Source organism: Oryctolagus cuniculus, chromosome 10 (assembly GCF_051225735.1).
Source record: "Oryctolagus cuniculus isolate XC-2025 breed Fujian yellow rabbit chromosome 10, ASM5122573v1, whole genome shotgun sequence".
Taxonomy (NCBI): domain Eukaryota; kingdom Metazoa; phylum Chordata; class Mammalia; order Lagomorpha; family Leporidae; genus Oryctolagus; species Oryctolagus cuniculus.
Genome location: NC_142876.1, coordinates 57,556,038 through 57,567,715, shown reverse-complemented (window position 1 = coordinate 57,567,715; position 11,678 = coordinate 57,556,038). Strand labels below are relative to the sequence as shown.

Sequence of the window (11,678 nt, the reverse complement as noted above, 5' to 3'; positions counted from 1 at the left end):
CACTGGTTCATTCCCCAAACGGCAAACTCAACCCAGGTATCTCATGTAGTTGACAGGTACCCAACTACTTGCACCATCACCCGCTGTCCCTGGGGAGTGCATATTAGCAGGAAGCTGGAATGGACGGCAAAGTTGGGACCAAAACCCAGGCAGTCCAATATGGAATGCCGGTGTCCAAGCGGCAGCTTAACCACTGTGCCAAATGCCTGCCTCCCTCGCATTTTTAAAAAACGGTTTAAGTATTTCTGGAAATAAGTCATTAGTTGTAAGATGGAAAACTTTGCAGGTTATTTACAGACTGCAGCTTGGCACTTGATGATGAACATCTCAAAAAAAGAAAACGATGAGGAGGGAAGAATGCAAACTCCACTAAGTACGTGTAACTTGTTGTAAATGACAGGTGATTTTCATACCCTCACCACACTTAAAATTTCATCTTCAAGGTTACTTCAGCCCTTAATTTTTGAAATTGAGACTTTAGGAAACAAAAAACATTATCTCTATATTACTTAGAAATTTAGAAGGGCAACATCCCAAGAAATTTAGTTTTAAGGAAAGCTCAATATAAGTCTTCACAAAATGTTTAGTGCCCAAGATAGTCCATGGCAAATGAAAGTTTAATAGGTAAATACAGCATTCCTCCACATCATGGGTACCTTTTGGTTAATGTATATGCTTATGCCTACTTTTGGCTCATTTAGAGAACTGAAGATTTTTTTTTTCCCCCCAGAAGTTCCTAGAAAACCAGAGACTACTGACACGGATTACTTTTATTTCGTAGCTGTTGAAAATGAGTCTGAATGTCGCCAAAAACCGCAAACAGAAGGAAACCAACAGCCCCACATCAATAATTCTGATAACCCCACCAAAGAGGAAATAAAAAGAGGAAATTACTCTGACAGGGCAATGGTGACTTTAGCAAAAAAGCCTCAAGGTTCAGCCCATTCTGACCCTGACCAGTTCCTTGGGGATGCAGCCCTTTCTCTTTCGGGGACTGAGCAAGGTGCATGGATTCAGAGCCTACTAGTGGCTGCTCCACTTTTGGGGTTGCAGCCTGTTTCCACAGCTGCCAATGAGATAACAACACCTGCTCCAGTTCTCTCACTAGGGCGTTGCCAGGATCAAATACGATGAACTCGTCGTCCCAAGATAAGCCAAAGCCACCATTACTGGGACAGTCGCCAGCAGAACTCGGCTTCAGCTTCCCTTCCCTCCTGGCAAGGCTGGTTCGACCCACAGTCAACAGGAAGCTCCCGGGGCAGGGACAGGATCCCGGCCTCGGAAGGAGGCCAGACGTGAAGGTTTTGGGATGGCTACCAAGGCTGGTGATGAGGGTGTAGGGAACGCCCCCCGCTCCCGCGGCTGGGCTGAGATTTTACTATCAACACAAAGGGTGCGGAAGCACGGTACTGACAAGCAAACAGCCAACCCCCCCAACTAACCCCGTGCTCCCAGACACGAGCCCCTTGGCCCCGCCGCCAGCGGGGCAAGCAGAAACAAGGGCGGAGGGGCGGGATCTGCGCGCCCCATTCAAGTCGCCGGGGCTGGCAGGCGCGGGAGTGGACGGGGCCGCTGCGGGCCTGCTCTGCGGGTGAAGAGGCGCCTCCCCCGCCTCACGCCCCCTCAGCCTGCGCCGCCTCGGGAATCCGCCCCGGACCGCGCCGCCATGTTGGGTCGAGGGAAGTGACTCGGACTCGCAGCCGACCCGGCTCGCGGCGGGGCGGCCCGCAGCCCGCCGACGGGCGGTGGGCTCCGGCGCCGGAAGGTGGGGGGAGGCGCTCGAGCCGGGCGCGAGTTCCGGTGAGCGCGCGGCGGTGCGCGCAGGTAGCCGCAGCCCCCGCCCCCGTGCCCGCCCCCGCGCCCGCCGAGGAGTGGAGTGGGCGGAGCCGGGAGGGGAGGCGGCGGGGAGTGAGGCGGACGGGTTGGGGAGCCCGGGAATTCCCTCCTCCTCAAGTAACGAGTCCCGGGCCGCCTCTGTCGCCGTCGCTGCCGCCGGGCGCCCCAGGACTTGGAGGTGGAGGAGGGAGCGGGCCCCGCGGGCCTCGCCTCCGTCCGCCGCCCTTTCCCCACTACCCGGAGCTGCGGCCGCAGCGCCTCATGAGAGCGCGGCCGGAGGGCAGGTAAGCACCCAGCGGGGATCCGGGGCGGAAGCGGTCGACCCCGGCCCGGACAGCGCTAGGCCCCGGCGCCCGTCCGCTCTCCCTGAGGCGCCGCCGCCCCCCCGCCGCCGCTTCCCGCCCCCGCGGCTCCGAGTCGGGAAGTTCGGGAGAAACTTCTCCCCTCCCCCGGCCCGGCTCGCCCGGCGGGTGTGTCTCCTTCCCGGCGCTACCTGCTCGCCCCCTGACTCGGTCTCCGCCCCGTCCTGTCCTTCCCGGTCCCGCCCAGGTCCGACTTGGGGTCCTCAGGGCGCTGGGACAACCCCACACCCCGGCTTTGAAGGTCGTGGGGCCACCCGGCGAGGTGGAGGGGGGCTAGGTTTGTTTTTACCCCGCTGCCGGAGTTGGGGGCTAGGGACGCGGCCCCTCCGGGTCCCAGAGGCCGGGCGAGTGTGTGTCGCCTGGTGCCGGGGGCAAGTGTGCGGGGCGAGGGCGAGGGGCTTCGCTGGGTTTGATTGAAAACCGCAACATGTTGAAGTTTTCCTTTGTTTTGGATTGGGGGTTGGGACATTTGCCATTCAGCGTCCACTTTTATCATTCCACTCCTCCCCTCTCTCGGTTCCGATCTCTGTCCTCGTGCGTTAAAGCGAATTTTGTCGTAAAGCGTGTTTTTCCTCTGGATAATTGCTTCCAGCTTTTGCTCTCTGTTGGGCACGGGACGGAGTTGGTTTCAGAAGCTCTTTGAATATCAAGTCCGGTTGTCGGGACTGCTTTAGTTTTTGTTTTGAGGTGAGTGGGATACAGCGTAGTTCGGACTGGGAGGATTATTTTCAGAATACTTAATTGAAACAGGCACGGAGTAGCACACGGTCTACTAACTTACAAGTTGTTAAAGTAGGTAAGTGAAAAGGCTCTGGTGGAACCACAACTTTGTGTCCCTGCCGTCTGTTACGTGGATGCGTTCCACTGGTGTGTGTGTTTCACATGGGTGATTTCACCATTGTGTGATGTGATTGTAGAATATTTGCGCATTGTAACTTGTAGGATCACAATGTCAAGGGGATTTTGTTAATGTTAAGTGTGTTTAATCCACTTTATTAAGTGTCTGAAGTTAAATTGCACACTAAGAAATACTGAGTGTGGACATGTGACTTTGTATGCGTTTAAATGCATGGTAAATCTGTCTTAGCTAGCACAATACTTGGCTCAGAGTGAACAGGAAACATTTTGAAAAGACAGATAATAAGGAGCGTCTTGTTTTAGAAGACACTGATCTTGTATGCTTTTCATATATTTTACTGTAAGAAAGTTGCATTTCACTATGTTTTTTTTCCTTATAAATCCGTGAGACTTTTGCCATAGTTGACGTTTAAGAAAAGGAGGTTTAATTGTATTTTAATTTTTGGACACTAGCTAAATCTCAGTGGAGAATTTAAAATGCTCGTTGACAATTCAGAGGGTCCTTAATTAAAAAAAATTGCCTTGACTTGAATTTAATATAAGAGTTCGTATTCATATTTCCAGGATAAAAGATAAAAGGACTTTTAAAATATGTGCTATGCTGTAACCACCGTAATGTTATAATAGCTTTAATTTTGCAGTTAGTTTTTGCTGACTTCATAAACCACAAAATTGACTCCTTTCTGTTTAACTGAAAGTGAAATTACAGCCTTGACCTATCTTCCTGGGATAGGTGGAATTTGTCTTATGGTCAAAGTGTAATATTAATACATGTTCTAGGATTTTTTTTTATAGTTCAGGAAAATTCTGATGCTGAAAAATCAATTGCTATGCACACAAAGCTCTTTTCATGGTGTATAATGATAAAAGAATAAATATGCTGAAACAATAGCAATGACCCGTAATAATAAAATATTACCAACCTATGATATGAGACTTTATTCAAAGTTCAGATATGCATCATTTATTACTAAGGGTAATTATTCTTTCCTAATTTATTTAGCTCTCAGTTTAGTAAGTCAAATCAGTGTAGGCATCATTTATTCTGTTAGGAATCCTGGTAAGCTCTAAAGTCTAAAAATGCACATTTGAGTGATAATTAGCCATATATATTTGAAAAGTGTGCAAGGAAGTAATTTCTATAATAGTCAAGATATAGGAGGAGGGAGGAGGCTGTGATTGAAGTAGTGGCAAAGTTCTGTTAATCTGATGGTGGTTGGAAGGGTGTTGCTTTGGTAGAATTCATTAAGCCATACACTTGCTTTGTGTGCTTTTCTAGTCTGTTTCATTCTACAAGAAACTTCTTTTTCAAGAAGCCTGATGTGATTTACTATATAAGATACGTGGATTAAGAACTTTTTGATTGAATACTGTCTTGTCATCAAATTTCCAGATTTTTAGAGAATGATGGGACATGACAAAAATCAAAACTTAATTACGGCATCAAGGTAGAATCTTGACTTTCTGCTATTTTTAGTCCACTAGAACAGTACTTTAGTCAATAATATCAGAATTGGTTTTGACATCCTCAGGAATGTCATGAAATTATCCACATAAAGTGGTTTAATTTAACTTTATGAAGATGATAAGGACCTGAAGGAGGGCTATGTTTTGTGTCAAAAGAAGGCATATGATGGTCTCGGAGTTTCAGAAATGCAGAGAATCACTGCATTACACTGCTTTAGTTGCTTTATGTAATGGCTTGCTGTTTTTGTTGTTGATGTTGTTGCTTTGCATCATTATAATGTAGAGTTGAAGAAGAAATGACATCTGTGCCAAATTCTTATATCACAGGAACTTTCCGTCATGTTATGAAGGTGATGTTTGTGGCACTGGCTTTGTTGTGTGAATATTTACAGGAAGTTTTAGTTAAGATATTCCATTGTTCAGAATCCTACATGGCTTAGGTCACCTTCAGTTCACTTTTAAACCAGCTTAAAATATAAATGCAAGTCCTCTAGCGAGGTACAGTTCTTCTTTAAAGGAAATAATCTGTTCGTATGAAAATATCTTGGTGTCTTACTGGTAGTGTGTGCCGCAGTTTGGGTATAGCTATGGTAGGGTGTGTATTATCGCTTCTCTTCCTCTCAGCTGCTCCAGTGCCACAATTAGGCTGAGTATTGCTCAGCTGCAGCTGCTGGGTGATTATGAACCATCCAGCTCCTGTCTAAACTCAGAGGCAGATTTAGCAAAAGGAACTATAGTAACAGCAGAGAGTGGAAGAGAAGAGCCGGTACTGCTGCCAGTATCTTTTTAACATGCCTGTATGCCAAGGGATCGTTGGCAGCAGCCGCACTACTGTTGACTTGGAACTAGCAGACTTGATGGCAATATATTGTGGTCTAGACTTCTTTTACTTTTAAGATCTTGAAGCTCACACCCGGAAAGACAGAATCCTATGATTGCAGTACAGGAAAATATACTGACATGCTACTGGATGAATCACAAACCTCTGTGCCTCAACCTAACCCCTCTGTGTAACCCCCCTCTTCCCTTGTTTGAGGGTTCAGTATGCTTTGAGACTGAAGATTTATGAAGTATATACCGTATGCTCCCTTCAACTTTAAGCTGTGATTCTTAAAATTGCTGCTGTTACTGTTGGGGTGGTGGCAGGATTGCTGATATGCAGGTTCTTTGAATTCACTCTCCCAGGAAATGGAAGACCCTCCAGAGATCATTCCTATAACTAACTACACAGTGTGCATTCTGTGTCTGTGTATTTTCCAAATAGGAACCTTAGGTTCTTTTCCCCTTTGTTCTTTCTTTATTCCTGCTATTTGAGAAGATGGCTGTCCACAAATGCAGATAGAGTATCAGCTATATATGGCAAGCCTCAGACTAGAAGATGTTCTAGACAGATTTTGCTGCTTCTGCAGTGTTGCTCAGTTTACAAACACATCAGTCAAATAACAGAAACATCTTGTCCTCTCTTATCACTACTATCTACTGAAAAATCTAGAGACCATTCCTTTCACTAATCCTGGTTTTGAAACTTGGTAGTTCAGCGTTTTGCTAAGTTGGAAAGGGAGTGAGAGAATATTGAAAGAAGCAGAGCTCCAGCTTGTACAATCAGTAGGAAGAAAGAAGTACAGCAAGATTATACACTTCACCATTAACAAGTGCACATTGTACTGTTGCACTTAATGAACAAGACATTGGTGTGATCACCTTTTTTTTTTTTTTAGATTTATTTATTTATTTGAAAGTCAGAGTTAGAGAAAGGAAAGGCAGAGAGAGAGAGAGAGAGAGGTCTTCCATCTGCTGGTTCACTCCCCAGTTGACTGCAAAGGCCAGAACTGTACCGATTTGAAGCCAGGAGCTTCTTCCGGGTCTCCCACATGGGTGCAAGGGCCCAAGGACTTGGGCCATCTTCTGCTGCTTTCCCAGGCCATAGCAGAGAGCTGGATTGGAAGTGGAGCAGCCTGGACTCGAACTGGTGCCCACATGGGATGCTGCCACTGCAGGCGGTGGCTTTACCTCCTATACCACAGTGCCAGCCCCATGATTACCTCGTTCTTTGTGCTCTTGCAGAACCCCTATGTCAAAGCACCTTTCTCTTTGCATTATAATTATTTATTTCCATGACTCTGTTACAGTTGACCTAATGTTCAGCTGTAGTTAAAATTCTTCAGAACAGTCCATTGCACAATAAATACTAAATAATTTTGAATTGTTTACAGGAATGTGGTTCTGGGTGTACCTATATGACTTTCTAACCATAAACGTTCTACACACAGCAAATATTTTAGGTACACCTCTATTAAAATTTCATAAAATTTACATATATAAATTTATAATATATATAAATCATATATAATTATATATAAATTTATAAAACTAGCTTCATTCTTTTTCATAAGTTAAGTGTAATAAATTCTGTAAGTTTTCTCAGGGTTTTGTTCTGGAACATGATTTTATAAACTAGCTTAAACAATGTTGCAAATGTGAATTTAAAGGTCATTTTGGAATTTCTAACAAACTGAAAACTTTTTTTAGTTGAACGAGTGTTTTAATTAAACTAGTGTTTAGTAAGGTTTAGTTTAAATATTTTTGTACTATTTTAGTGACTGTAGAAAGTCCAAGTTTTGCGAAAAGAAATTTCCTAGATTTTTGTAAAATATATTTTGTGTCCTGTCATGTTACTGGTGACATTCAGTATTGTAATGATGACATATCTTCATATTTGCCTGGAGGCAAGAAAAAAAGTTCTGATTTTTCTTGACATAATGTGTGTAAAAGAATGCGTAGTAGTTCGTAAGATATGTCTGTTAGATTATTGGAGGTGGGGGCAGGGACAGGAAGTGCTGGGAGGAAAGGACTTACTATGAAACTTCAAGATGGTTTGGTTTTCAGCCTCTGTTCCCAGCAATAAGTGGACTCTAGATTTTTCTTTATGTTTTTTTTTTTTTTTTTATGTTTTTTTTTTTTTTTTTGACAGGCAGAGTGGACAGTGAGAGAGAGAGACAGAGAGAAAGGTCTTCCTTTTGCCGTTGGTTCACCCTCCAATGGCCGCCGCTGCAGCCGGCGCACCGTGCTGATCCGATGGCAGGAGCCAGGAGCCAGGTGCTTTTCCTGGTCTCCCATGGGGTGCAGGGCCCAAGCACCTGGGCCATCCTCCACTGTACTCCCTGGCCACAGCAGAGAGCTGGCCTGGAAGAGGGGCAACCGGGACAGAATCCGGCGCCCCGACCGGGACTAGAACCCGGTGTGCCGGCGCCGCAAGGTGGAGGATTAGCCTATTGAGCCACGGCGCCGGCCGATTTTTCTTTAACTATGAAGAATAGTCTTTTAAATGTAACTATCAGTTCCTTTTCATTAAATGAAAATTAGGGTAAGGTGGAAAAATGGCTTTGGTATATAAGTTAATACAGTTGTTTCTTGGCAAATACTGCTTTCTAATTCTGCTCTGATAGGATTAGTATTTTACAGAAAAGGCTGTTTTAAAAAATAATAGCAATCAGGTATTATAAAAGAAGCAGAGAAGGGCACCATGGTATCATAAGGAAAGGACTAAAAGGTAGAAAATAATCAATATTTTAATTACTTATGACATTGAAGAGCTATGTAACCTTGGTTCAATTAAAGTAAACTCCAAATACCTCACTTTCCCATATGAAACAAGAGATAATTGTGCCAGATAGTTTCTAGTTCCTTTCAGCCTGATATAAATATGTGTTTCTAATAGGGTTAAAGTTTTTATATTGATAACATTTAAAGAAATGATTGAGTCTAGCATTTGAAGTAAAATTTGATAACAGGTAAGTAGATTATAGTAAAAAAAATTGACTCATGGACTTGGCATTGAACTTTCTCAGGCAAATACAGTGTTTCTCCATTCATGAAATGGCCATTCATTAATCTGTTGTGTGACAAATACTGTGTTAGTTTTGATCTTACAAAATGATTGCAACATTACTGGTGCTGTTTAGGAATTCACACTTGAGTGAAACTAGCTATAATTATGAGTGTTACAGATTTTATAAATTGTTAGTTTTTTTTGGTGTGATAATCCATTATAATACTTCTGGTTTTTTGATGATATTAAGAGTGTGATGCCTATGAACTTTATCAATCCTTTTGCACTAGATAGGTTTAGCCTCAAGTAAATCAATTCAATTCTCTAGGCAGGAAGATTTGACTTAATGTTTTTGTAGACATTAGTTCATTACAGATTTTTGTGACTCAGATATATAGGCTCTTCAAGGTTTTCATAGAAGTTTTATTGCAACATCTGAATGCAAGGCTTTTTCAAAACATTTCATGTTTATGTTAAAATTAGAAAAGTAGTGACTTAATCATTCTAGTGAAGCAGATAGTTATAATGTCAGTTATTGGTAATTATGGCTATTTGGATGAAGACTTTGCCATTTTTTGTTAGGAAAATAGCTGTCATTAAAACTGATATTTAACTTTTTTAATTGAAAGAGATAAAACCTACTTCTTGTGGATAGTTGTCTTTTTTTTTTTAAGATTTATTCATTTTTTTGAAAGACAGAGTTACAGAGAGGCAGAGGCAGAGAGAGACAGAGAGGTCTTCTTCAATCTGCTAGTTCACTCCCCAGATGGACACAATGGCTGGAGCTGGGCCGATCCAAAGCCTGGAGCCTGGAGCTTCTTCCGGGTCTCCCACAAGCTTCTTCCGGGTCTTTCCACTGCTTTCCCAGGCCATAGCAGAAAGCCGGGTGGAAGTGCAGCAGCTGGGACTCGAACTGGCACCCATATGAGATTCTGGCTCTGCAGGCCGTGACTTTACCCATTACACCACAGTGCGCTGGCCCCTGGATATTTGTCTTTAACACATGTAGTTGATATTTAGAACAGAAAAGCATGGATATTTGAAAATGGTTTCTAAGGTTTGAAGATTTTCTGGGGTTAGGAAGAAACTAAATTTATAAGTAGATTGAGTTTGTAATATAAAATTTGTCAGTTGGATCTTTGAAAATAAAAATCAACCATTAGAATTTATGTATAAAACTTAACAAGTATAACAGTGTTTTAATGGTAAAAGGTATACAAATTGGTTTTCTGTTTTTGTTTTGCTGGTTGAACAAATGAAATATGTGGCCTACAAAATGTTCTGGTTATAAAGTGATCAGACTGTATCCTTGACAGTCACCCTCCTTCTCACCTTTCCAGTCTGTGCTATTTAAAAAATCCCTGTTATGAGGTCCTCATTAGGATGCTAGGTCTGTCAGAGAGGGAAAAAAGGAGGAGCATTGTTAGTAGAGTTTTTTTAATTTCCCTTCTTTGTTGTACCACATTTCCTACCCATTCACTCCTTTACTTAGGTGTTGGGTAAGACAGGAAGAAAGCGGATGTGGTGCAACGCTACACTTTCACTTGCATTATCACATTTAATTTGAATCTGAAATGTATTTTAAAAATACACAGAAAAATTGTGGACAAGATAGATATTTATTACAAATGAGGCAACTGACAAAGAATGTGTAATTTGCTGAGGTCACATAGCAACTGATTGGGAAAAACTGGGATTTGAATCTAGGACTGACTAGAAGTCTGTTCCCTATACTGTAATTTCCTTAGGAATTAGAAGCAATGATGGGAATGGGGATTTCTTACCTTTCTTCTTTTCCATTAAATTTACTTTGAATTGGGGGCAGAGTTTTCGATCATTTCTACTTTTTTTTTCTTTAAAGATTTATTTATTTTAAAGGCAGAGTTAACAGAGGCAGAGAGTGAAGTCTTCCTTTACTCCCCAAATGGCTGCAACGGCTAAAGCTGAGCCATCCAAAGTCAGGAGCCAGAAGCTTTTTCTGGGTCTCCCACTTGGATGCAGGAGCCCAAGCACTTGGGCCATCTTCCACTGCATTGGAAGTGGAGCAGCTGGGACTCGAACTGGCGCCTATATGGGATGCTGGCACTGCAGGCAGAGGCTTGGCCCACTGTGCCGCAGCACCTGCCCCCCTTCAACTTTTCTTTATGAGGAAAGTAGCTTAGTGGTGTATGTTTCATAGTAGATGAATGCCAGATATTAATTGAAGTCAGACATTGTATTTGTTAACTGAAAAAGGTTATTACACTAAACTGTAGCAAATGCTACCCTTTTGTAGGTTTGGGTTTATACTGGAAAATGATATACTAAACCCAAAACATTGTTTATCTTTGTATAAAAGAAAATGTTAAGCACAGATGAACAAAGTGGCTGCTGTTAGCATGTTTTCCTGTTTTTTTTTTTTCTTATCTAAACTTAATTCTCCAGAAGAATAAAATAAGCATGCAAAAGAGATGGGTTGTTTTGTTAACTAAACAAGCAAATGCTGTCTTTTCATAGGTTTGGGTTTGTAAAGTTTTTATATAGTCTATATGTCTATAGTCACCCCCCATACATGCATATATACATATGCATATACATATATACATAGACATACATGCATACATACATATAATAAATACACATGTTTGTTATATGTATAAATGTACATATTTGTTACTTGTACTCAAATTTGAATCTTCTGACTAAAAATGCGATCACATTGCTATTATGCAATATTGCTTTCATTTTCACTATTTATTTCTACCTCTGTTAATAAAAAGGTATGGAAAATGTCATTACCTAATGATTCATTGTCATATTTTAGACATATGCTCCAGGAAGAAAGCTAGTTTCTAATTTGCCCTCTCAGTGAGACAGCAATTTCCTAATGGTATACATTCACTAGCCATTTGAGGCTCCCCTTACTTTTGAAGGAAACAGTAGTATTCTTCCATACTTGCTTGTAACTGTAATTCTTATTGTCTTTCATACTGCTTTGTTCCTATAAAGCTTACTGCTATGTGAATTCTGCACTATTTAGAAGAAGGGTCTCATCTAAAGCTCCAAATAAAAATTTTATTTGCTACTCTTTTGCCTCTAGGTCAAGTTTTGGCAATGATGTCCTTCACCACCTTAGAAGCCTTTTCTTCTCTGGCTTTCTTTTATTTCTTCAATTATATCTAATAATGTACCCTTTGTCCTCTCTAATAAGCTGGAACATTGTTTTCTTGTGGGAATACCAGCTAGATTTTGTAGCATTATTATCGCACAGGAAATATATACAGCAAAACTCTTTGACATGTCACTCCACCAGTTCATTGCCCATGTTTATTAAGTCATTGCATCAA

The 11,678-nt window shown here is 42.1% G+C and overlaps 1 protein-coding gene across 4 annotated transcripts in view; it reads left to right on the top strand.

Moving 5' to 3' along the window:
• The first annotated feature begins 1,817 nt into the window (after window positions 1–1,817).
• YES1 (YES proto-oncogene 1, Src family tyrosine kinase) overlaps window positions 1,818–11,678 on the top strand; it is a 79,320-nt gene continuing 69,459 nt past the window's right edge. The window contains exon 1 of one of the 4 annotated variants that reach the window (XM_008261125.5): window positions 1,818–2,120. The gene's annotated coding sequence lies outside the window, so the exon portion shown is untranslated. Of the gene's footprint in view, window positions 2,121–2,784; window positions 2,995–11,678 lie in introns of those variants that run through there. The other 3 variants (XM_089305282.1, XM_051852078.3, XM_051852079.3) reach the window with 3 other exon arrangements.